This window comes from Oncorhynchus masou, chromosome 33 (assembly GCF_036934945.1).
Source record: "Oncorhynchus masou masou isolate Uvic2021 chromosome 33, UVic_Omas_1.1, whole genome shotgun sequence".
Lineage (NCBI taxonomy): Eukaryota > Metazoa > Chordata > Actinopteri > Salmoniformes > Salmonidae > Oncorhynchus > Oncorhynchus masou.
Window position 1 is genome coordinate 5,358,727 of NC_088244.1, and position 26,632 is coordinate 5,385,358.

At 44.6% G+C, this 26,632-nt stretch overlaps 1 protein-coding gene across 1 annotated transcript in view; it reads right to left on the minus strand.

Moving 5' to 3' along the window:
- The window catches only part of LOC135527710 (carbonic anhydrase 6-like), a 59,102-nt gene extending 37,116 nt beyond the window's left edge, over positions 1 to 21,986 (minus strand). Inside the window, exon 1 of the mRNA XM_064956224.1 lies at positions 21,835 to 21,986. The gene's annotated coding sequence lies outside the window, so the exon portion shown is untranslated. The remainder of the gene's footprint in view (positions 1 to 21,834) is intronic.
- Positions 21,987 to 26,632: the final 4,646 nt, after the last annotated feature.

The following is a 26,632-nucleotide window of genomic DNA, read 5'->3' on the forward strand; positions in this document are numbered from 1 at the left end:
GTTCTAGAATGAACTATCTACACTACAGTAGGTGTTCTAGAGCAGAGGCAGACAGTGTGCATACCAGTCTTGTCCTGAAGATGGAGCCGTCTACCAACCAGGGACGGCTAGGAAATGGACATACATATACCACTGAACTACCATGCTTGAATCGAAGATGTCACTTGCACATGCAAGCACAATGCAGCTTGACAATAACCACGGGAGTTGGCAAGACAGCACAAACAGATCTGGGACCAGGCTATTACCATCCCCAATGCATCTCTAATTAGTGTGTGGGTGAAAACATCACTCACTGAATCATCATATCAATCACACTCCTAATGAACAAGTGTCATATTCCAATCCTTATTCTCAAAACTTTAGAAGCCTAACACATTCTACCTGATTGGTTGAAAGAGCCATCACCAAATTGTAATGAACAGTCTGTGTTGTGAGTAAACGGCCTGGCATTAAAACGGTGCTAGGTCTCAAATGGCACCCTATCTCCTTTACAGTGCACTTTCTTTTAAAAGTAGTGCACTACATAGGGAATAGGGTGCCATAGGGCTCTGGTCTAAAGTAGTGCACTACATAGGGAATAGGGTGCCATAGGGCTCTGGTCTAAAGTAGTGCACTACATAGGGAATAGGGTGCCATAGGGCTCTGGTCTAAAGTAGTGCACTATATAGGGAATAGGGTTCCATAGGGCTCTGGTCTAAAGTAGTGCACTATATAGGGAATAGGGTTCCATAGGGCTCTGGTCTAAAGTAGTGCACTACATAGGGAATAGGGTGCCATAGGGCTCTGGTCTAAAGTAGTGCACTACATAGGGAATAGGGTGCCATAGGGCTCTGGTCTAAAGTAGTGCACTATATAGGGAATAGGGTTCCATAGGGCTCTGGTCTAAAGTAGTGCACTACATAGGGAATAGGGTGCTATAGGGCTCTGGTCTAAAGTAGTGCAATATATAGGGAATAGGGTGCCATAGGGCTCTGGTCTAAAGTAGTGCACTATATAGGGAATAGGGTGCCATAGGACTCTGGTCTAAAGTAGTGCACGCCATATGGAATAGGGTGCAATAGGGCTCTGGTCTAAAGTAGTGCACTACACAGGGAATAGGGTGCCATAGGGCTCTGGTCTAAAGTAGTGCACTACATATGGAATAGGGTGCAATAGGGCTCTGGTCTAAAGTAGTGCACTACACAGGGAATAGGGTGCCATAGGGCTCTGGTCTAAAGTAGTGCACTACACAGGGAATAGGGTGCCATAGGGCTCTGGTCTAAAGTAGTGCACTACACAGGGAATAGGGTGCCATAGGGCTCTGCTCTAAAGTAGTGCACTACACAGGGAATAGGGTGCCATAGGGCTCTGGTCTAAAGTAGTGCACTATATAGGGAATAGAGTACGCAGCAGTGGTCTGTAAATCCCCCCTCCCTCCAGTAGGCCCCACTCACAAGTTAATGAATTAGGTGGACAGAGGGCCAACGACAGAGATGAGAGGAGAGAAAAACCACATACTGTACTGAAAGAGGCATTCTAATAGCTTTGGTATCATTTGGCTCAACGAGCCAAAACACGGATGACCAAAATGGATGACGTAATACACGATTGTGCACAATCGTGTATTACGTCATCCATTTTGTTTTGTCTCTCCTGTTGGTACGATATGTTACGACTTTGTTGTGGTTATGATCCGTTTCCATCTCTTTAAGACCCAAAACACTTAGTGTCTCTCCATGGGTTAAATCTGTTTAAACGTCAGCCAAAATGTGCCCACTCGCTCCCAGACCAATAAGGTGGATTAACTCCATCTGAACTGCGTTCCAACTGGTACACTTATCCCTACATAGTGCACTACTTATAACCAGAGCCCTTATAGGCCCTGTTCACTCTAAAGGGAATGTGTTGCTGTTAGGTATGCATCCATACACAAAATGGAGTCATTACATTCCACCTCAGTCACTCTCTGGTTCTCCTCAAGGGCACAAAATGGAGTCATTACATTCCACCTCAGTCACTCTCTGGTTCTCCTCAAGGGCACAAAATGGAGTCATTACATTCCACCTCAGTCACTCTCTGGTTCTCCTCAAGGGCACAAAATGGAGTCATTACATTCCACCTCAGTCACTCTCTGGTTCTCCTCAAGGGCACAAAATGGAGTCATTACATTCCACCTCAGTCACTCTCTGGTTCTCCTCAAGGGCACAAAATGGAGTCATTACATTCCACCTCAGTCACTCTCTGGTTCTCCTCAAGGGCACAAAATGGTTTACTGTCTGTTTTCCCTTCGTCAGCATAAATAGACCTACTTAGACTGTGTCCCAAATGACACCCCTATTCCCTACACATGGCCCTGGTCAAAAGTAGTGCACTATATAGGGAATAGGGTGCCATAGTGTTCTGCTCTAAAGTAGTGCACTATATATAGGGAATAGGGTGCCATAGGGCTCTGGTCTAAAGTAGTGCACTATATAGGGAATAGGGTGCCATAGGGCTCTGGTCTAAAGTAGTGCACTATATAGGGAATAGGGTGCCATAGGGCTCTGGTCTAAAGTAGTGCACTATATAGGGAATAGGGTGCCATAGGGCTCTGGTCTAAAGTAGTGCACTATATAGGGAATAGGGTGCCATAGTGTTCTGCTCTAAAGTAGTGCACTATATATAGGGAATAGGGTGCCATAGGGCCCTTGACTAAAGTAATGCACTATATATGGAATAGGGTGCCATAGGGCTCTGGTCTAAAGTCGTGCACAATATATGGAATAGGGTGCCATAGGGCTCTGGTCTAAAGTAGTGCACTATATAGGGAATAGGGTGCCATAGGGCCCTTGTCTAAAGTAATGCACTATATAGGGAATAGGGTGCCATAGGGCTCTGGTCTAAAGTAGTGCACTATATAGGGAATAGGGTGCCATAGGGTTCTGGTCTAAAGTAGTGCACTATATAGGGAATAGGGTGCCATAGGGCTCTGGTCTAAAGTAGTGCACTATATGTAGGGAATAGGGTGCCATAGGGCTCTGGTCTAAAGTAGTGCACTATATAGGGAATAGGGTGCCATAGGGCTCTGGTCTAAAGTAGTGCACTATATAGGGAATAGGGTTCCATAGTGTTCTGCTCTAAAGTAGTGCACTATATAGGGAATAGGGTGCCATTTGGGACGTATTCCATACACTTTCCTCACCAGCGTCCAAGGCTTCATCATGCTTTATCAATGTGACTGCTGGCTACACAAAGGTCAACTATACAGTAGCACAAGACATGCATCGTTCAATGCTTTCATTCGACGAACCAGAAATGATGTCAAATGATCATATAATTTTCTTTCCCCAAAGGACAGGCCTGTGTTTATTCTAGCCTGGATCCCAGATCTATTTGTGCTCTATAGCAAACTCGTATAATGTGACGATGACCATAGGAGTTGGCAAGACTGCACAAATAGATCTGGGATCTGGGCTAGAGTCTATCCTCAGGGCCTTTGTTGTTTCTATAAAACAAATCATCCATTGTTTGTTGACCCCCATAATAAACCCGTATGTAAAAGCAAAGTAACATCACAGCAGCACAATGTAGGAACTATCACAATAGGAGAGAGATGGTGAGTACCGCAATGAGCAGACATGGAACGTCCTTGCCAATATGCACACCACAGAGGACCCAGTGGTTTCATATCCATCCAGTATTACTGTAGTCTGACCTCAGAAAGGGCTATTTCCACCATTTTATTTATTTCACCTTTATTTAACCAGGTAGGCAAGTTGAGAACAAGTTCTCATTTACAAATGCGACCTGGCCAAGAAAAAGCAAAGCAGTTCGACACATACAACGACACAGAGTTACACATGGAGTAAAACAAACATACAGTCAATAATACAGTATAAACAAGTCTATATACAATGTGAGCAAATGAGGTGAGATAAGGGAGGTAAAGGCAAAAAAAGGCCATGGTGGCAAAGTAAATACAATATAGCAAGTAAAACACTGGAATGGTAGATTTGCAATGGAAGAATGTGCAAAGTAGAAATAAAAATAATGGGGTGCAAAGGAGCAAAATAAATAAATTAATTAAATACAGTAGGGAAAGAGGTAGTTGTTTGGGCTAAAATATAGGTGGGCTATGTACAGGTGCAGTAATCTGTAAGCTGCTCTGACAGTTGGTGCTTAAAGCTAGTGAGGGAGATAAGTGTTTCCAGTTTCAGTGATTTTTGTAGTTCGTTCCAGTCATTGGCAGCAGAGAACTGGAAGGAGAGGCGGCCAAAGAAAGAATTGGTTTTGGGGGTGACTAGAAAGATATACCTGCTGGAGCGTGTGCTACAGGTGGGAGATGCTATGGTGACCAGCGAGCTGAGATATACTTTACCATGCCAGGCACAACATAGACATCTCTCTGTGCGAGACGAGTCTCTGTCACGGCAGAGGCATAATAAAGGCAGTACGGATCCTTGATGTTCTCCGTTATATTGTGACAGTGAAACAATGAATTTTCTTCTTGTTCACAAGAGATGTCTAATCAACCGACAATTAGAGTCCACAGAAAGATCAATAAATTAACTCACCGCTAACTTCAATGAGAGACTACTGAACTGACCACGACCTGCGGGAAAAGGTCAAATTAACAATAACCAGTCCTGGATGAGAGCTAATCAAATCAAATCAAAGTTTATTTGTCACGTGCGCCGAATACAACAGGCGTAGGTAGACCTTACAGTGAAATGCTTACCTACAGACTCTAACCAATATTGCAAAAAAAGGTATTAGGTGAACAATAGGTAAGTAAAGAAATTAAACAACAGTAAAAAGACAGTGAAAAATAACAGTAACTGTCACGCCTTGGTCTTAGTATTTTGTGTTTTAGTTAATTAGTTGGTCAGGCCAGGGTGTGACATGGGTTTATGTTTGTTGTATTTCTTAGTGGGGTTTTTTAGTTATTGGGATTGTGGCTGATTAGGGGTGTGTGTTGCATAGGTTTGGCTGCCTGAGGCGGTTCTCAATCAGAGTCAGGTGATTCTCGTTGTCTCTGATTGGGAACCGTATTTAGGTAGCCTGCGTTTCACTTTGTATTTCGTGGGTGATTGTTCCTGTCTCTGTGTTAGTGTTCACCAGACAGGCTGTATAGGTTTTTTCACGTTCCGTTTGTTGTTTTTTGTATTTATAAGTTATTTCGTGTATCGTCATTTGTTCCATTAAAAACATGAGTAACCAACACGCTGCATTTCGGTCCGACTCTCTTTCGACAAACGAAGAACGCCGTTACAGTAACTCACTGCACTCACCCTAAAATACAGCAGAACTTCTCTCTTCACTGTCCTTATATCTACATCTAAATAATTCATCATATTGATTGAGCCTACACACAACAGCCCAAGCAACAGAAGTTACACACAACAGCCCTAGCAACAGAAGTTATACACAACAGCCCTAGCAACAGAAGTTATACACAACAGCCCTAGCAACAGAAGTTACACACAACAGCCCAAGCAACAGAAGTTATACACAACAGCCCTAGCAACAGAAGTTATACACAACAGCCCAAGCAACAGAAGTTACACACAACAGCCCAAGCAACAGAAGTTACACACAACAGCCCTAGCAACAGAAGTTATACACAACAGCCCTAGCAACAGAAGTTACACACAACAGCCCAAGCAACAGAAGTTATACACAACAGCCCTAGCAACAGAAGTTATACACAACAGCCCTAGCAACAGAAGTTACACACAACAGCCCAAGCAACAGAAGTTACACACAACAGCCCTAGCAACAGAAGTTATACACAACAGCCCTAGCAACAGAAGTTACACACAACAGCCCTAGCAACAGAAGTTATACACAACAGCCCTAGCAACAGAAGTTACACACAACAGCCCAAGCAACAGAAGTTACACACAACAGCCCTAGCAACAGAAGTTATACACAACAGCCCTAGCAACAGAAGTTACACACAACAGCCCAAGCAACAGAAGTTACACACAACAGCCCTAGCAACAGAAGTTATACACAACAGCCCTAGCAACAGAAGTTACACACAACAGCCCTAGCAACAGAAGTTACACACAACAGCCCTAGCAACAGAAGTTATACACAACAGCCCTAGCAACAGAAGTTACACAATACAGCCCTAGCAACAGAAGTTATACACAACAGCCCTAGCAACAGAAGTTATACATAACAGCCCTAGCAACAGAAGTTATACACAACAGCCCTAGCAACGGAAGTTACACACAACAGCCCTAGCAACAGAAGTTACACACAACAGCCCAAGCAACAGAAGTTACACACAACAGCCCTAGCAACAGAAGTTACACACAACAGCCCTAGCAACAGAAGTTAGAACTCATAGAATCCAATTGTGACACAGAGGGGCATGACAGACCCCCTTCAACCAGAAGACAGAATCACTAGTGTTTTAGAGGGTATTGAAACAGGACTTAATGAGTTAAGAAGTTTATGAAAATCCCTCCTCTCTAACATGAAGTCAGGACTCAGTGAGAGGTATAGAGAAACACTATGGTGGTCAGAGGGATCAGTGGCTTCATACGGATGGACAGTTATTCTGGCCAGGCATGGGAGCTTTAGCTAAAATAGGACTGTGCAGAATCTGATTGGTCAGAGCTTACAGGTTACGGGTCATGTGTGGACTGACTGACCCGAGGCTCAGGTTTACTGGAGGGAGGGCCTTAAAGCAAGGTGATATCTTGAATAAATCAAGAAATACTACATCCCAATATTTTTTTACATTTCATAACAGAAATATATGCAATTTAGCCGAAACTTTAATCTAAAGAGACACTCAGCCATGCATGAACAAGTCTTACGTATGAGTGGTATCAGAAACTGAACCCTCTATCCCAGCGTTACAAAGTGCCATGCTTTACTAACTGAGCTACAGAGGACCGTGTTCTACTAACTGAGCTACAGAGGACCATGTTCTACTAACTGAACTACAGAGGACCATGTTCTACTAACTGAACTACAGAGGACCATGTTCTACTAACTGAACTACAGAGGACCATGTTCTACTAACTGAACTACAGAGGACCGTGTCCTACTAACTGAGCTACAGAGGACCATGTTCTACTAACTGAGCTACAGAGGACCATGTTCTACTAACTGAACTACAGAGGACCATGTTCTACTAACTGAACTACAGAGGACCGTGTCCTACTAACTGAGCTACAGAGGACCATGTTCTACTAACTGAGCTACAGAGGACCATGTTCTACTAACTGAGCTACAGAGGACCGTGTTCTACTAACTGAGCTACAGAGGACCATGTTCTACTAACTGAACTACAGAGGACCGTGTTCTACTAACTGAACTACAGAGGACCATGTTCTACTAACTGAACTACAGAGGACCATGTCCTACTACCTGAACTACAGAGGACCGTGTTCTACTAACTGAACTACAGAGGACCATGTTCTACTAACTGAGCTACAGAGGACCATGTTCTACTAACTGAGCTACAGAGGACCATGTTCTACTAACTGAGCTACAGAGGACCATGTTCTACTAACTGAATTACAGAGGACCAGGTTCTACTAACTGAACTACAGAGGACCATGTTCTACTAACTGAACTACAGAGGACCATGTTCTACTAACTGAACTACAGAGGACCATGTTCTACAAACTGAACTACAGAGGACCATGTTCTACTAACTGAACTACAGAGGACCATGTTCTACTAACTGAACTACAGAGGGCCGTGTTCTACTAACTACAGAGGACCATGTTCTACTAACTGAGCTACAGAGGACCATGTTCTACAAACTGAACTACAGAGGACCATGTTCTACTAACTGAACTACAGAGGACCATGTTCTACTAACTGAACTACAGAGGACCGTGTCCTACTAACTGAGCTACAGAGGACCATGTTCTAATAACTGAGATACAGAGGACCATGTTCTAATAACTGAACTACAGAGGACCATGTTCTGCTAACTGAGCTACAGAGGACCATGTTCTACTAACTGAGCTGCAGAGGACCATGTTCTACTAACTGAACTACAGAGGACCATGTTCAACTAACTACAGAGGACCATGTTCTACTAACTGAGCTACAGAGGACCATGTTCTACAAACTGAACTACAGAGGACCATGTTCTACTAACTGAGATACAGAGGACCATGTTCTACTAACTGAGCTACAGAGGACCATGTTCTACAAACTGAACTACAGAGGACCATGTTCTACTAACTGAGATACAGAGGACCATGTTCTACTAACTACAGAGGACCATGTTCTACTAACTGAACTACAGAGGACCATGTTCTACTAACTGAACTACAGAGGACCATGTTCTACTAACTGAACTACAGAGGACCGTGTTCTACTACCTGAACTACAGAGGACCATGTTCTACTAACTGAACTACAGAGGACCGTGTTCTACTAACTGAACTACAGAGGACCATATTCTACTACCTGAACTACAGAGGACCGTGTTCTACTACCTGAACTACAGAGGACCATGTTCTACTAACTGAACTACAGAGGACCATGTTCTACTAACTGAGCTACAGAGGACCATGTTCTACTAACTGAACTACAGAGGACCATGTTCTACTAACTGAACTAAAGAGGACCATGTTCTACTAACTGAGCCACAGAGGACCATGTTCTACTAACTGAGCTACAGATGACCGTGTTCTACTACCTGAACTACAGAGGACCGTGTTCTAAAGGCACTACGTCTCACTGCTAGAGGTCGCCGTCGGGAGAAAGAGAGGACCAACGTGCAGCGTACTGAAACAAAAAAAACAATACACGACAAACGAACAGTCCTGAGCGGTGCAACAAAACACAGAACAGAAAATCAACACCCACAACCAAAATGGTGAAAACAGGCTACCTTAGTATGATTCTCAATCAGAGACAACGAACGACACCTGCCTCTGATTGAGAACCATACTAGGCCCAACACGTAGAAATATAACAACCTAGAAAAACAAACATAGACTGCCCACCCCAACTCACGCCCTGACCATACTAAAACAAAGACAAAACAAAGGAACTAAGTTCAGAACGTGACAGTGTCACTACAGACCCTGGTTTGATCCTGGGCTGTATCACAACCGGCTGTGATTGGAAGTCCCATAGGGCAGTGCACAATTGGCCGAGTGTTGTCCCAATTAGGGGAGGGGTAGGCTGTCATACGAATAAGAATTTGTTCTCAGCTGACTTGTCTAGTAAAAATAGATAAACATTAAATATCCACTAAAACCAATGAACTTCCCTTCTTCCTCGTGGATCGTCCATCGCTAGTAAAGTGGTATTTTTACAAAACGCCAGTCGAGCTTGATGCCTTGATTATCCTCATCACCTAAAGTGAATGGCTTGTGCATGCGCCTGCAGAATTTGCACTTGCGTTAATGAATGGACTGCAGTATGGAGGCTTGCTTCAAGCCCTTCAGTGTCAGTCCAGAAGCCTCTTTCACACTACCGTGCTTGCTAAGATGTTTTTCTTTCATTAAAGATGGTCTTTTTCAGCACGGTACCAGCTATAGTGGGTACACATACTACACACTACACATATTAAATACTACACATACTGTACACATACTGCACACATACTGCACACATACTGTACACATACTGTACACATACTGCACACATACTGTACACATACTGTACACATACTATACACATACTGTACACATACTACATACATACTGTACACATACTGTACACATACTACACACATACTGTACACATACTATACACATACTGTACACATACTGTACACATACTACATACATACTGTACACATACTGTACACATACTACATACATACTGTACACATACTACATACATACTGTACACATACTGTACACATACTACACACATACTGTACACATACTGTACACATACTACATACATACTGTACACATACTACATGCATACTGTACACATACTGTACACATACTGTACACATACTGTAATCACTATTTAGTGATTCTGTCTTCTGGTTGATGGGGTCTGAATCACTAGCACTGGGTTCTGCCTGGTGGGGGAGCACTGGGTTCTGTCTGGTGACGGAGCACTGGGTTCTGTCTGGTGACGGAGCACTGGGTTCTGCCTGGTGGGGAGCACTGGGTTCTGTCTGGTGGGGGAGCACTGGGTTCTGTCTGGTGGGGGAGCACTGGGTTCTGTCTGGTGGGGGAGCACTGGGTTCTGTCTGGTGGGGGAGCACTGGGTTCTGCCTGGTGGGGGAGCACTGGGTTCTGTCTGGTGACGGAGCACTGGGTTCTGTCTGGTGGGGGAGCACTGGGTTCTGTCTGGTGGGGGAGCACTGGGTTCTGTCTGGTGGGGGAGCACTGGGTTCTGTCTGGTGGGGAGCACTGGGTTCTGTCTGGTGGGGAGCACTGGGTTCCGCCTGGTGACAGAGCACTGGGTTCTGTCTGGTGGGGAGCACTGGGTTCTGCCTGGTGGGGGAGCACTGGGTTCTGTCTGGTGACGGAGCACTGGGTTCTGTCTGGTGGGGGAGCACTGGGTTCTGTCTGGTGGGGGAGCACTGGGTTCTGTCTGGTGGGGGAGCACTGGGTTCTGTCTGGTGGGGAGCACTGGGTTCTGCCTGGTGGGGAGCACTGGGTTCTGTCTGGTGACGGAGCACTGGGTTCTGTCTGGTGGGGGAGCACTGGGTTCTGTCTGGTGGGGGAGCACTGGGTTCTGTCTGGTGGGGGAGCACTGGGTTCTGTCTGGTGGGGGAGCACTGGGTTCTGTCTGGTGGCGGAGCACTGGGTTCTGCCTGGTGGGGGAGCACTGGGTTCTGCCTGGTGGGGGAGCACTGGGTTCTGCCTGGTGGGGGAGCACTGGGTTCTGTCTGGTGGCGGAGCACTGGGTTCTGTCTGGTGGGGAGCACTGGGTTCTGTCTGGTGGGGAGCACTGGGTTCCGCCTGGTGACAGAGCACTGGGTTCTGTCTGGTGGGGAGCACTGGGTTCTGTCTGGTGGGGGAGCACTGGGTTCTGTCTGGTGGGGGAGCACTGGGTTCTGTCTGGTGGGGGAGCACTGGGTTCTGCCTGGTGGGGGAGCACTGGGTTCTGCCTGGTGGGGGAGCACTGGGTTCTGTCTGGTGGGGGAGTCAGCCAGCATCAGCAGGAAACGCACGGTGCTCCAGATACACAGGGCGATGAAGATGATGGGGATAAGGGTCAACTTCCTGTTGGCCATATTGGAGAGGAAGTGGGACAGAGGACTGCAGGCCAGGATGGGCCGGTGCTCAGACAGAACCACATGCTGGACGACAGAGAGCGAAAACAGGAATATTTATCATGTGGATAAATGTGCTTGAGAGCTGCCATGGAAAATGTCTGTGATAGCCAAGAGTTAAGAGTGTAATTAGTGAATTCACCCTGAGAACTCTGTGAAATCCATGTAAAACCACTCCAATCAATGTAAAATCAATATAATCAATGTAAAACCACTGAAAACCACTGTAATCAATGCAGAACCCCTGTCATCTCTGTAAAAAACACTGTAAAATCACAAATTCAGCTACAATAATTTAGATTTTCCATGTATTCCTGCCCAAATTTCACACCTGGTTACACTAATCAATAGTATTGGGGTTAAGATTGTCACAATTCCTCACGGCTCTGTGAATGTGCTTCTTGATGAGGATGGGGAGGGTGAGGTAGGCCAGAAACCTTAGAAGCATCGTAGCCAATACGACCCAGACCCATACTGTGACAACTAGAGGGATACCCCAGGTGCATGTGTGTGTGTGTGTGTGTGTGTGGGGGGGGGGGGATGACGAGCACTTCCTGGAAAGCTGCAAATAGCTAGGTAGCCTAAGCCTACGATGTTTACAATGCAACGCCAACTCTGCACCTCACTTCCTGTAAAGTAACACCCCACTTCCTGTAAAGTAACACCCCACTTCCTGTAAAGTAACACCCCACTTCCTGTAAAGTAACACCTCACTTCCTGTAAAGTAACACCCCACTCCCTGTAAAGTAACACCCCACTTCCTGTAAATTAACACCCCACTTCCTGTAAAGTAACACCCCACTTCCTGTAAAGTAACACCCCACTTCCTGTAAAGTAACACCTCACTTCCTGTAAAGTAACACCCCACTTCCTGTAAAGTAACACCCCACTTCCTGTAAAGTAACACCCCACTTCCTGTAAAGTAACACCTCACTTCCTGTAAAGTAACACCCCACTTCCTGTAAAGTAACACCCCACTTCCTGTAAAGTAACACCCCACTTCCTGTAAAGTAACACCTCACTTCCTGTAAAGTAACACCCCACTTCCTGTAAAGTAACACCCCACTTCCTGTAAAGTAACACCCCACTTCCTGTAAAGTAACACCCCACTTCCTGTAAAGTAACACCCCACTTCCTGTAAAGTAACACCCCACTTCCTGTAAAGTAACACCCCACTTCCTGTAAAGTAACACCCCACTTCCTGTAAAGTAACACCCACTCCCTGTAAAGTAACACCCCACTTCCTGTAAAGTAACACTCCACTTCCTGTAAAGTAACACCCCACTTCCTGTAAAGTAACACCCCACTTCCTGTAAAGTAACACCCCACTTCCTGTAAAGTAACACCCCACTTCCTGTAAAGTAACACCCCACTTCCTGTAAAGTAACACCCCACTTCCTGTAAAGTAACACCCCACTTCCTGTAAAGTAACACCCCACTTCCTGTAAAGTAACACCCCACTTCCTGTAAAGTAACACCCCACTTCCTGTAAAGTAACACCCCACTTCCTGTAAAGTAACACCCCACTTCCTGTAAAGTAACACCCCACTTCCTGTAAAGTAACACCCCTATATCAGACCTCCCCTTAAATCACCCCTCCCCTATATCAGACCTCCCCTTAAATCACCCCTCCCCTATATCAGACCTCCCCTTAAATCACCCCTCCCCTATATCAGACCTCCCCTTAAATCACCCCTCCCCTATATCAGACCTCCCCTTAAATCACCCCTCCCCTATATCAGACCTCCCCTTATATCACCCCTCCCCTATATCAGACCTCCCCTTAAATCACCCCTCCCCTATATCAGACCTCCCCTTAAATCACCCCTCCCCTATATCAGACCTCCCCTTAAATCACCCCTCCCCTATATCAGACCTCCCCTTATATCACCCCTCCCCTATATCAGACCTCCCCTTAAATCACCCCTCCCCTATATCAGACCTCCCCTTAAATCACCCCTCCCCTATATCAGACCTCCCCTTAAATCACCCCTCCCCTATATCAGACCTCCCCTTAAATCACCCCTCCCCTATATCAGACCTCCCCTTAAATCACCCCTCCCCTATATCAGACCTCCCCATATATCACCCCTCCCCTATATCAGACCTCCCCTTAAATCACCCCTCCCCTATATCAGACCTCCCCATATATCACCCCTCCCCTATATCAGACCTCCCCATATATCACCCCTCCCCTATATCAGACCTCCCTATATATCACCCCTCCCCTATATCAGACCTCCCCTTAAATCACCCCTCCCCTATATCAGACCTTCCCATATATCACCCCTCCCCTATATCAGACCTCCCCTTAAATCACCCCTCCCCTATATCAGACCTCCCCTTAAATCACCCCTCCCCTATATCAGACCTCCCCTTAAATCACCCCTCCCCTATATCAGACCTCCCCTTAAATCACCCCTCCCCTATATCAGACCTCCCCTTAAATCACCCCTCCCCTATATCACCCCTCCCCTATATCAGACCTCCCCATATATCACCCCTCCCCTATATCAGACCTCCCCATATATCACCCCTCCCCTATATCAGACCTCCCCTTAAATCACCCCTCCCCTATATCAGACCTCCCCTTAAATCACCCCTCCCCTATATCAGACCTCCCTTTAAATCACCCCTCCCCTATATCAGACCTCCCTTTAAATCACCCCTCCCCTATATCAGACCTCCCCTTAAATCACCCCTCCCCTATATCACCCCTCCCCTATATCAGACCTCCCCATATATCACCCCCTCCCCTATATCAGACCTCCCCATATATCACCCCTCCCCTATATCAGACCTCCCCTTAAATCACCCCTCCCCTATATCAGACCTCCCCTTAAATCACCCCTCCCCTATATCAGACCTCCCTTTAAATCACCCCTCCCCTATATCAGACCTCCCTTTAAATCACCCCTCCCCTATATCAGACCTCCCTTTAAATCACCCCTCCCCTATATCAGACCTCCCCATATATCACCCCTCCCCTATATCAGACCTCCCCATATATCACCCCTCCCCTATATCAGACCTCCCCATATATCACCCCTCCCCTATATCAGACCTCCCCTTAAATCACCCCTCCCCTATATCAGACCTCCCCTTAAATCACCCCTCCCCTATATCACCCCTCCCCTATATCAGACCTCCCCATATATCACCCCTCCCCTATATCACCCCTCCCCTATATCACCCCTCCCCTATATCAGACCTCCCCTTAAATCACCCCTCCCCTATATCAGACCTCCCTGGATTCTACTCAGAGTCCCATGAGGTTCAGTCCAGATCCCAATTAGCTCACAAATGGAGGAGGCTCAGTCAGTGTATGTTCTCTATATCCTCATATGTCTTTGATTATTCTGTTTGCAGATGAAATCCCCTGCCTATAGGCCTATGTTTGTGTCATTTGGGTTTTGCCATTTGCTCAATGACAACCTCACAATGCAAACGGGTGAACTGCTGCATGTGACAGGCAAACTCACAGAACTGTTGTACAGCAGTGATTGTGGCCCGTACATTGTTTCTCTGGACTCAAGGTCAGCTTCAAGCCCGTCTGGGTCTGAGCACAGATGGAAGCCAGCGGTTTTATAAGCACAAATGCAGATCAAACTGGAAATGAGGAATGTTTAGACAAAGTAAAGGTGTACACATATTTACTGGTTTAAAAATCTGTATTTTTTGTTGTTGTTTTATTTACAAAAAGCCAACGCAAGTGATTATTTAAGGCTTTAGGGTTAACTGTATGTCAAAACCCCAAATGATCATTCATTCATAATTATACATAAACACATACCGGTACGTATGGTTTGTCTCAACTCAATATCTGAGACACAAGATGAAGGATTACATCAATTTCAAACAGAATACCATACACTCAAGAAGCCTAATCCACACAATGTCATCATATCCCACAAAACAGCATCAAGTCTATCATCACGCTTGAAAAACTTCACCAGAGTCGAGTAGTCGTAGTCATACTGAAAATATGTAATGATCTTCTCCTTCCTTCCTTCCTTCCTTCCTTCCTTCCTTCCTTCCTTCCTTCCTTCCTTCCTTCCTTCCTTCCTTCCTTCCTTCCTTCCTTCCTTCCTTCCTTCCTTCCTTCCTTCCTTCCTTCCTTCCTTCCTTCGTGACAGCTGAGAGCCAGGGGTCAAAGGCCTACTTGCTGTTTCCGGGGGGCCTGGGGTCGTAGTGTGAAGAGTTTCTGAGGCAGTATACTTGCTGATTGCTTCGTTCTCTCCCTCACAACAACCAGCTAAGACACTGCCAGAGAAACACTCCCAGTAGCCTCTTTCTCCAGCATCTTCATCTTCAGGTTCCTGGTATCCAGTATATCTTTGGTATCTCGCTGCCATGTTTCCCACAGGGAGTCTAAATTAACACACACACACACACACACACACACACACACACACACACACACACACACACACACACACACACACACACACACACACGTCTTTAATACAAAAGTGGTCAAACATCAAACCTTACAGCAGATACCTATGTTGCCACATCGATGTATGACCTCAGAGGAGAATCCACTGTGTTCCCACACAGTTCAGTTGAAAAGGTAGGGAAAGATTTTCCATTTCCGGGTCAATGGCGTTGTAGTCGTCCGCCTGCGAGGGTCAAAGGTCAAACAATAGGTCCCCCCTGCCTTCTGATGACAGGGAATACTTTAATGGGTTAACCTCTTGCCTCTGCAGTGGTTTCTGTCAGGCTATATTTATATTTATATTTAATACATGAATTATCCTTTACTTTTTATTTGTATGAATGTTTTTTTTGCCCCTAGATTAAGTCAAGAACTTAATGTAACACTGATGCATCATGAAAAGGAGGTTATTTAGAGACATGAAACCAGACAGAATCTAACCCGATGTGGGTAAAACCTTTCTTTGACAGTGCTGGCAACACGTTTGAGCAGAATCACACAACATGAACTACAAACACCCCCCTCAACTAAGAATAGCCTTGATGTGACTCATATTCTTGCAACAAAAGATGAGTTAGAATCAGCTCTCATTTTGTTACATGTGATTTGTGTGTGTGTGTGTGTGCGTGTGTGTGCGTGTGTGTGCGTGTGTGTGCGTGTGTGTGCGTGTGTGTGTGTGTGCATGTGTGTGTGTGTGCGCGTGTGCATGCATGTGTGCGCGTGAGACGTCTGTGTGTTTGTGCATCGTAAGTTTGTGTCAGCGAGCTAGAATGCGTACAGCATTTTTTTTGCGTGTGTAAGTGTGTGTGTGTGTGTGTGTGTGTGTGTGCGCGTGTGTGTGCGTGTGTGTGTGTGTGCATCGTAAGTTTGTGTCAGCGAGCTAGAATGCGTACAGCATTTATTTTGCGTGTGTAAGTCCACGGTGTGTGTGTGTGTTGTGTGGACCGGACCAGACCATTACTGTATTGCCACACAGAGAAAGACAAAGCCTGTAGTTTCAGTCTGCCTCCCTCACTGCAGAGTTATTTTGAGCAGGCGGACAGAGAACACATCTCATACAGTACAACACACCCGACTCCTCCATCCCACCCCCTCACTGGGACAGATTCTGCTGACAGGACAGTAGGGGTATAGGGGAGCCGTCTACACTAGTCTGTGAGTGAGGGGGGAGTGGCAAAGGAAGAGAATCAGAGAGGACCCGGGATAGGAGGGTAATTGCATTAATAAGCAAGGGAGCTCAACACTCCCTGAAGGGGTGCTCCGTCCTCAGATCCCTGAAGGGGTGCTCCGTACTCGAATTCGTGAAGGGGTGCTCCGTCCTCAGATCGCTGAAGGGGTGCTCCGTCCTCAGATCGCTGAAGGGGTGCTCCGTCCTCAGATCGCTGAAGGGGTGCTCCGTCCTCAGATCGCTGAAGGGGTGCTCCGTCCTCAGATCGCTGAAGGGGTGCTCCGTCCTCAGATCCCTGAAGGGGTGCTCCGTCCTCAGATCGCTGAAGGGGTGCTCCGTCCTCAGATCGCTGAAGGGGTGCTCCGTCCTCAGATCGCTGAAGGGGTGCTCCGTCCTCAGATCCCTGAAGGGGTGCTCCGTCCTCAGATCGCTGAAGGGGTGCTCCGTCCTCAGATCGCTGAAGGGGTGCTCCGTACTCGAATTCGTGAAGGGGTGCTCCGTCCTCAGATCGCTGAAGGGGTGCTCCGTCCTCAGGTCGCTGAAGGGGTGCTCCGTCCTCAGGTCGCTGAAGGGGTGCTCCGTCCTCAGATCGCTGAAGGGGTGCTCCGTCCTCAGGTCGCTGAAGGGGTGCTCCGTCCTTCGGATCGCTGAAGGGGTGCTCCGTCCTCAGATCCCTGAAGGGGTGCTCCGTCCTCAGATCGCTGAAGGGGTGCTCCGTCCTCAGATCGCTGAAGGGGTGCTCCGTCCTCAGATCGCTGAAGGGGTGCTCCGTACTCGAATTCGTGAAGGGGTGCTCCGTCCTCAGAATATTCAACTAAACTTGGAGGAACAATTAATATTAGTTCTAGCTTCCAAAAGTTCTAAGATAAAGGCACTGAAAAACAGAGGAAGAAATAGGAAAAGAATGATTGGACCATAATTCAAATCCACTGCTATGTGACACAGAGTTAAAACAAAGGAGTCCGTGTTGACAACCGGGAGGGAGGAGTTGTTGTTATATTGTTGTTGTTGTGTTGTTGTTTACTTGTGTTCTAATAGCATGTGTTGACCTCATTGGGCAAGGGATGCTGTCATTTTCCTTTTATAGGAAAAAGAAACTGGGAAAGACATCAAATAGCGACTGAGGAATAAAACCAAATGAACACCCCTCATTGACCTGCTTCATGCCGCAGTTGGCTGTGTGTTTGTATGTGCGTATGAGTCAGGCGCTTGTTGCTGCGGCGACAGTAACCGCATGGCAACAGGAATTCCTTCCTGCTTTAGTCTTGATGTAATCCCTATACTAATACAGGATTGCAGAACAGAGCATTGGTCGGGGAAACAACCACATCCCAGCTGACCGGCTGGCTGAAACAAACAGTTGGTAACACACACCACAGGCTTCCCGTCAGCTTCATGTCTCGGCCACACTCCTCAGACACTTCTCTGTGGAGAGATTCAGCTTATGTAGACTTAGGTTAGGCTCAGATGAGGTTATATAGAATTAGGTTGGGCTGAGATGAGGTTATATAGAATTAGGTTCGGCTGAGATGAGGTTATATAGAATTAGGTTGTACAGCATCCTGCGTTAAGACTGTTTTCTGTACAGGGTAGTTAAGACTGTTATCTGTATAGGGTAGTTAAGACTGTTATCTGTATAGGGTAGTTAAATCTGTTATCTGTACAGGGTAGTTAAGACTGTTATCTGTACAGGGTAGTTAAGACTGTTATCTGTACAGGGTAGTTAAGACTGTTATCTGTATAGGGTAGTTAAGACTGTTTTCTGTACAGAGTAGTTAAGACTGTTATCTGTACATGGTAGTTAAGACTGTTATCTGTACAGGGTAGTTAAGACTGTTATCTGTACAGGGTAGTTAAGACTGTTATCTGTATAGGGTAGTTAAGACTGTTTTCTGTACAGAGTAGTTAAGACTGTTATCTGTACATGGTAGTTAAGACTGTTATCTGTACATGATAGTTAAGACTGTTATCTGTACAGGGTAGTTAAGACTGTTATCTGTACAGAGTAGTTAAGACTGTTATCTGTACATGGTAGTTAAGACTGTTATCTGTACATGGTAGTTAAGACTGTTATCTGTACAGGGTAGTTAAGACTGTTATCTGTACATGGTAGTTAAGACTGTTATCTGTACAGGGTAGTTAAGACTGTTATCTGTATAGGGTAGTTAAGACTGTTATCTGTACAGGGTAGTTAAGACTGTTATCTGTACAGGGTAGTTAAGACTGTTATCTGTACAGGGTAGTTAAGACTGTTATCTGTACAGGGTAGTTAAGACTGTTATCTGTATAGGGTAGTTAAGACTGTTATCTGTACAGGGTAGTTAAGACTGTTATCTGTGCAGGGTAGTTAAGACTGTTATCTGTATAGGGTAGTTAAGACTGTTTTCTGTACAGGGTAGTTAAGACTGTTATCTGTACAGGGTAGTTAAGACTGTTATCTGTATAGGGTAGTTAAGACTGTTATCTGTACAGGGTAGTTAAGACTGTTATCTGTATAGGGTAGTTAAGACTGTTATCTGTATAGGGTAGTTAAGACTGTTATCTGTACAGAGTAGTTAAGACTGTTATCTGTATAGGGTAGTTAAGACTGTTATCGTAACTGTATAGTGTATAGTTTTGTGGCTTGGTTCATCACCCTGGGTTATCCACAACTGGGTTAACTAATATCGGTGTGTGTTTGTTTTGGTTGACATGGTGACATGAACCTTCTAGAAGCGTCCTGTGAGTCACAGTTCAACGTGTTCTATGGGAGCTGGGTCAGAAAGGTTATTATACATGTGCCGTTTCCAGGGAACTATGAGCTGTCACAACAAACCCGTGCCAGTTTCTTTCCTTATTTCTCGTCAGTAGGTGTGACGTTTGTTGTCGGTCTGTGACGGTCATGAAAATTTGTCAAGCAAATAACTGCCGGTCTCACGGTAGTTGACCGTTAATTAACATAAACACATTTAGCATCTCCTGGCTTCCACACTTGGCCTACAAGCCACTGATGCAGACTTTTGGGAACATGTACGTTTTAAAAAGTCAAATAAATATGTTTAATATAGCCTAAACCATCGAATAAATCCATTAATTATTTTTGACAGGTCTAAAGAAACATGATATGAAGAAAATGTGGCCTATTTCAGAAGAACAGAACAACACTCTGAGTTGTACCTATGTCAGGTCCTGATCTGGCTATGCCAAATGGCTGTGGGCGACTTTCTCTCTCCCCCTCTCTCTCTCTCTCTCTCTCTCTCTCTCTCTCTCTCTCTCTCTCTCTCTCTCTCTCTCTCTCTCTCTCTCTCTCTCTCTCTCTCTCTCTCCCTCTCTGTCTCTTTCTCTCTCTCTCTCTGTCTCTCTCTCTCTTTCTCTCTCTCTTTCCCTCTCTCTCTCTCTCTCTCTCTCTCTCTCTCTCTCTCTCTCTCTCTCTCTCTCTCTCTCTCTCTCTCTCTCTCTCTCTCTCTCTCTCTCTCTCTCTCCCTCTCTGTCTCTTTCTCTCTCTCTCTCTCTGTCTCTCTCTCTCTTTCTCTCTCTCTTTCCCTCTCTCTCTCTCTCTCTCTCTGTCTCTCTCTCTCTTTCTCTCTCTCTCTCTTTCTCTCTCTCTCTCTCTCTCTCTCTCTCCCTCTCTCCCTCTCTGTCACTTTCTCTGTCAGCTTTATTTGCATAAATGACAAGACCACTGTTGCTAAAGCGAAGTAAGATAATGATATCAACAATAACAGTACCAAATGGATAATATGAATGGTCATTAGAGAAAGATGAACATATACACTGAGTGTACAAAATATTAAGAACACCTTCCAAATATTGAGTTGGTTTTTGAAGTGGGGGAGACCTATCTTTTTAAAAATTATTATTTTATTTTTTATCTAGTTGGATAAATACTCCAAACAGCCTACCCGCCCACTTGGAGGCGTCCGCAAGGTCCTAAAGCACATCGTTGCCTCGTTTTATATCACATTCCATGGTGTGCCCACTACCATACCACATTCAAAGGAAATTCAATATTTTGTCTTTCCCATTCACCATCATAATGGCACACAGACACAATCCATGACTCAATTGTCTCAAGGCTTTAAAGATCCTTCTTTAACCTGTCTCCTCCCCTTTAACAAGTGACAATAAGGGATCATAGCTTCCACCTGGATTCACCTGGTCAGTCAATGTCATGGAAAGAGCAGGTGTTCCTAATGTTTTGTACACTCAGGGTTTCTACATATGTACAAAACATTTGGAAAATATAAATATACAAAAATATATAATAATTTAATCTAAAAAGCACTTTTCTCTCTTTCCTGTCTCATTCCTCAGTCCTAATCATCTTTCTGCAAACAATGGCAGCTATATGTTCCACACCAACTGTACACTGTCAGATCAGATGTGTTCTACACTGTCAGATCAGATGTGTTCTACACTGTCAGATCAGATGTTGTCTCCCCTTACTCAAGATGATACTTATCCTTTGTTTTGTTATTTAACTGGGCTAGTCAGTTAAGAACAACAAATGATCTACAATGACAGCCTACCATGAAACAGTGGGTTAACTGCCTTGTTCATGGGAAGAGAGGACATATTTTTATCTTGTCAGCTGAGGGATTCAATCCAGCAACCTTTTGGTTACTGGCCCAGCGCTCTCTAACCACTAGGCTACCTCGAATCAACCATATCCTCATCGTAAAGAAAATTCTAGAAATGATAGAACTGGTGTATTTCTATAAGGAAGTGTTGGGTTATGAATGGACAGATCAGGGGATATGAGGAGAAGAACAGGCAGAGGAAAAGAAAATAACAGACATGAGGTTATGAGGTCATTTGGTCAAAAGGCCTCTAAAAAGGGCAGGGAGACATGTTACGTACTTACAGGACTTACTGTCTGACCCAAACTACGAGTGCATTCTCTCCAATATCAGTTTTCAGCATCGTCTGTCCCATCTGCCTCACCTTGTCTTGTGTTAATAGTTCAACAGCTTTACCTCACAGACACACAATTAGCAACCTGTAGACTCACAGTTACCAGAAAACAGAAAACACTGTTGCCTCAGTAACAACCTACCTGCTCGTATCGATTCGTTTAGAGAGGTTTGGAGAAAAATCCACGGATCTTGATATCACACATCTGATCTGTTGTTGGTTTATTGCAGGACTTCCTGTATATTCCATCTGTAGATGTGTGCTTTTTTTCCTGTTCCTACATCAAAGGGGAAGATCACTCCTCATTATATCAACACAAACACACAACAAATAGAACAATTCATAGTGTCTCTCTTACCCAGTGTCTGTCTGGTCCCACCTTGATGGGCATCGTGGTTCCTCTGTGCCCAGCAGTGGAGGCTGGTGGGAGGAGCTATAGGAGGACGGGCTCATTGTAATGTCCAGGACTAAATGGAACAGAGTCAAACAGGTTGTTTCCATAGGTTTGATACCATTCCATTTATTCCATTCCAGCCATTCCAATGAGCCCGTCCTCCTATAGCTCCTCCCACCAGCCTCCACTGGGGTCCAGGTAGTTGGTAGGTTGTAGGGAATGACGGAGGTTTCACTGTGGGGGGGGGGGGGGGGGTCCCCTAGAGTTCAGTAGAGGAGCAGAGGGGGGAAAGTACCGTTGATTCTTTAGTATTTTTGCTCCTTCGTTCGGTCATTCACAAACTTCCCCGAGCCAACAGACAATAGTGTGTGTGTGTGTGTGTGTGTGTATGTACGTGTGTGTGTGTATGTGTGTGCGTGTGCGTGTGTGCGTGTGCGTGCATGTGTGCATGCGTGCGTGAGGGCGTGTGTGTGTGTGTGTGTGTGTGTGTGTGTGTGTGTGTGTGTGTGTGTGTGTGTGTGTGTGTGTGTGTGTGTGTGTGTGTGTGTGTGTGTTTAAGCTGAGCCATAGATGGGTGTTACTGTGGTATTGTTAACTCTCTGTACAGATGTGACGTCACACTTCTTTCGGATAAATACAACCTCTACTGAGATATTACCAGGTCAAATTCTACAAGGACAATAATACCACTGGTAGCTCGCCGTGATTGTATAGTGGTTAGTACTCTGTGTTGTGGCCACAGCAACCCCGGTTTAAATCCAGGTCACGGCATAATTTCAGGACAAATTTGCTCTTAACTGATTTGCCTAGTTACATAAAGGTTCAATTTCGAAAAGAAATTAGATACTTTTCACTGGGAGGTACCTACGGTATTTAATCGTAGTCTACTGTTCTACTGGAAGGTACCTGTAGTATTTAATGTTCTACTGGAAGGTACCTGTAGTATTTAATGTTCTACTGGAAGGTACCTGTAGTATTTAATGTTCTACTGGAAGGTACCTATAGTATTTAATGGTAGTCTACTGTTCTACTGGAAGGTACCTATAGTATTTAATGTTCTACTGGAAGGTACCTGTAGTATTTAATGTTCTACTGGAAGGTACCTATAGTATTTAATGTTCTACTGGAAGGTACCTATAGTATTTAATGTTCTACTGGAAGGTACCTGTAGTATTTAATGTTCTATTGGAAGGTACCTGTAGTATTTAATGTTCTACTGGAAGGTACCTATAGTATTTAATGGTAGTCTACTGTTCTACTGGAAGGTACCTATAGTATTTAATGTTCTACTGGAAGGTACCTATAGTATTTAATGTTCTACTGGAAGGTACCTGTAGTATTTAATGTTCTACTGGAAGGTACCTGTAGTATTTAATGTTCTACTGGAAGGTACCTGTAGTATTTAATGTTCTACTGGAAGGTACCTGTAGTATTTAATGGTAGTCTACTGTTCTACTGGAAGGTACCTGTAGTATTTAATGTTCTACTGGAAGGTACCTATAGTATTTAATGTTCTACTGGAAGGTACCTATAGTATTTAATGTTCTACTGGAAGGTACCTGTAGTATTTAATGTTCTACTGGAAGGTACCTGTAGTATTTAATGTTCTACTGGAAGGTACCTATAGTATTTAATGGTAGTCTACTGTTCTACTGGAAGGTACCTATAGTATTTAATGTTCTACTGGAAGGTACCTATAGTATTTAATGTTCTACTGGAAGGTACCTGTAGTATTTAATGTTCTACTGGAAGGTACCTGTAGTATTTAATGGTAGTCTACTGTTCTACTGGAAGGTACCTGTAGTATTTAATGTTCTACTGGAAGGTACCTATAGTATTTAATGTTCTACTGGAAGGTACCTATAGTATTTAATGTTCTACTGGAAGGTACCTGTAGTATTTAATGTTCTACTGGAAGGTACCTGTAGTATTTAATGTTCTACTGGAAGGTACCTATAGTATTTAATGTTCTACTGGAAGGTACCTATAGTATTTAATGTTCTACTGGAAGGTACCTATAGTATTTAATGTTCTACTGGAAGGTACCTATAGTATTTAATGTTCTACTGGAAGGTACCTATAGTATTTAATGGTAGTCTACTGTTCTACTGGAAGGTACCTATAGTATTTAATGTTCTACTGGAAGGTACCTATAGTATTTAATGTTCTACTGGAAGGTACCTATAGTATTTAATGTTCTACTGGAAGGTACCTGTAGTATTTAATGTTCTACTGGAAGGTACCTGTAGTATTTAATGTTCTACTGGAAGGTACCTATAGTATTTAATGTTCTACTGGAAGGTACCTATAGTATTTAATGGTTGTCTACTGTTCTACTGGAAGGTACCTATAGTATTTAATGTTCTACTGTTTTCTACAATTTTAAGTCTCATAGCAAAGGGTCTGAATACTTATGTAAATAAGTATAATGATAAATAAATAATTTCAGTTTTATATTTGTAATAAAATTGCAATAAAAAAAATTGCAATAAAATTGCAATAATTTCTAAAAACTTCCTTTTGTTGTTACGGTGTATTGTGATGTCATTATGGGGTATTGTGATGTCATTATGGGGTATTGTGATGTCATTATGGGGTATTGTGTGTAGATTGAGAAGAGTAAAACATATTGAATCCATTTTAGAATAAGGCTGTAACGTGACAAAATGTGAGAAAAAGTCAATGCGCTGCACTATATAGGTACATTCCTGTGGAACAGTAGATTACCGTACGAAAAGGGACAGAAATGTGTAACAAACAAATCAAACTATTGTTGTGCAAAGAATCCCTTTCACCTCTCTTTTCAATTGTGTAGAAGTAAAAGCCAACCACATATTTGAGAGACAAACAGTAGATACAGTATGGCAAGTCTAAAAGAAAATCCACACTTACCAGTAAAACAGTGTTATGACTGAGGTCAGAGTATAGACTGGGTACAGCTGAACATCCAGGGGCCTGTTCTGGTCCAGTGAACTGCTATAGTGTTGAGAGCCACCCTGCTGGTCTGATTTCTCTCTCTCTCTCTGAGGGTCACTTCACACAGGTCAGTGTGAAACTGTTGACGACGGGGCTCAAAGGCTCTCTCCTTCCTCAGCCTGGCGAGCCGGTACAAGTCAAGGCATGTTCCAGCTTGCACGACTCAGTTTTAGCCCAGGCAGCCCCCCCATCTGAGAGAGGAGGGGGGGGGGAGGAGGGGGGGGGGGAGAAAACATGACTCAGGATGCATGTCTTCATACTGTCTGGCCATAAAACAACGTGCAGCATATCACAAATACAGATACACACATAATGAAACTACATCAGTCGAAGGAACATCCTGAAATAACAACTCTGGAAGGAGCTTCTCAGCTGACATGTATATTGACCTGTATATTGACCTGTATATTGACCTGTATATTGACCTGTATATTGACCTGTATATTGACATGTATATTGACCTGTATATTGACATGTATATTGATATGTATATTGACATGTATAACAGTATAACTTTGGACCGTCCCCTCGCCCATACCCGGGCGCGAACCAGGGACCCTCTGCCCACATCAACAACAGTCACCCACGAAGCGTCATTACCCATCACTCCACAAAAGCCGCGGCTTCTGCAAAGCAAGGGGGAACTACTACTTCAAGGTCTCAGAGCAAGTGACGTCACCGATTGAAACGCTATTTAGCGCACACCGCTAACTAAGCCAGCCGTTTCACATCTGTTACACATGTACAGTGCCTTGCGAAAGTATTCGAGGTCACTGTGTAGGAGACAACCTACTCTGTAGTCTTCTCTAGGTCACTGTGTAGGAGACAACCTACTCTGTAGTCTTCTCTAGGTCACTGTGTAGGAGACAACCTATTCTGTAGTCTTCTCTAGGTCACTGTGTAGGAGACAACCTATTCTGTAGTCTTCTCTAGGTCACTGTGTAGGAGACAACCTATTCTGTAGTCTTCTCTAGGTCACTGTGTAGGAGACAACCTACTCTGTATTCTTCTCTAGGTCACTGTGTAGGAGACAACCTATTCTGTAGTCTTCTCTAGGTCACTGTGTAGGAGACAACCTACTCTGTATTCTTCTCTATGTCACTGTGTAGGAGACACCTACTCTGTAGTCTTCTCTAGGTCACTGTGTAGGAGACAACCTACTCTGTAGTCTTCTCTAGGTCACTGTGTAGGAGACAACCTACTCTGTAGTCTTCTCTAGGTCACTGTGTAGGAGACAACCTACTCTGTATTCTTCTCTAGGTCACTGTGTAGGAGACACATACTCTGTAGTCTTCTCTAGGTCACTGTGTAGGAGACAACCTACTCTGTAGTCTTCTCTAGGTCACTGTGTAGGAGACACATACTCTGTAGTCTTCTCTAGGTCACTGTGTAGGAGACACCTACTCTGTAGTCTTCTCTAGGTCACTGTGTAGGAGACAACCTACTCTGTATTCTTCTCTAGGTCACTGTGTAGGAGACAACCTACTCTGTAGTCTTCTCTAGGTCACTGTGTAGGAGACAACCTACTCTGTATTCTTCTCTAGGTCACTGTGTAGGAGACACCTACTCT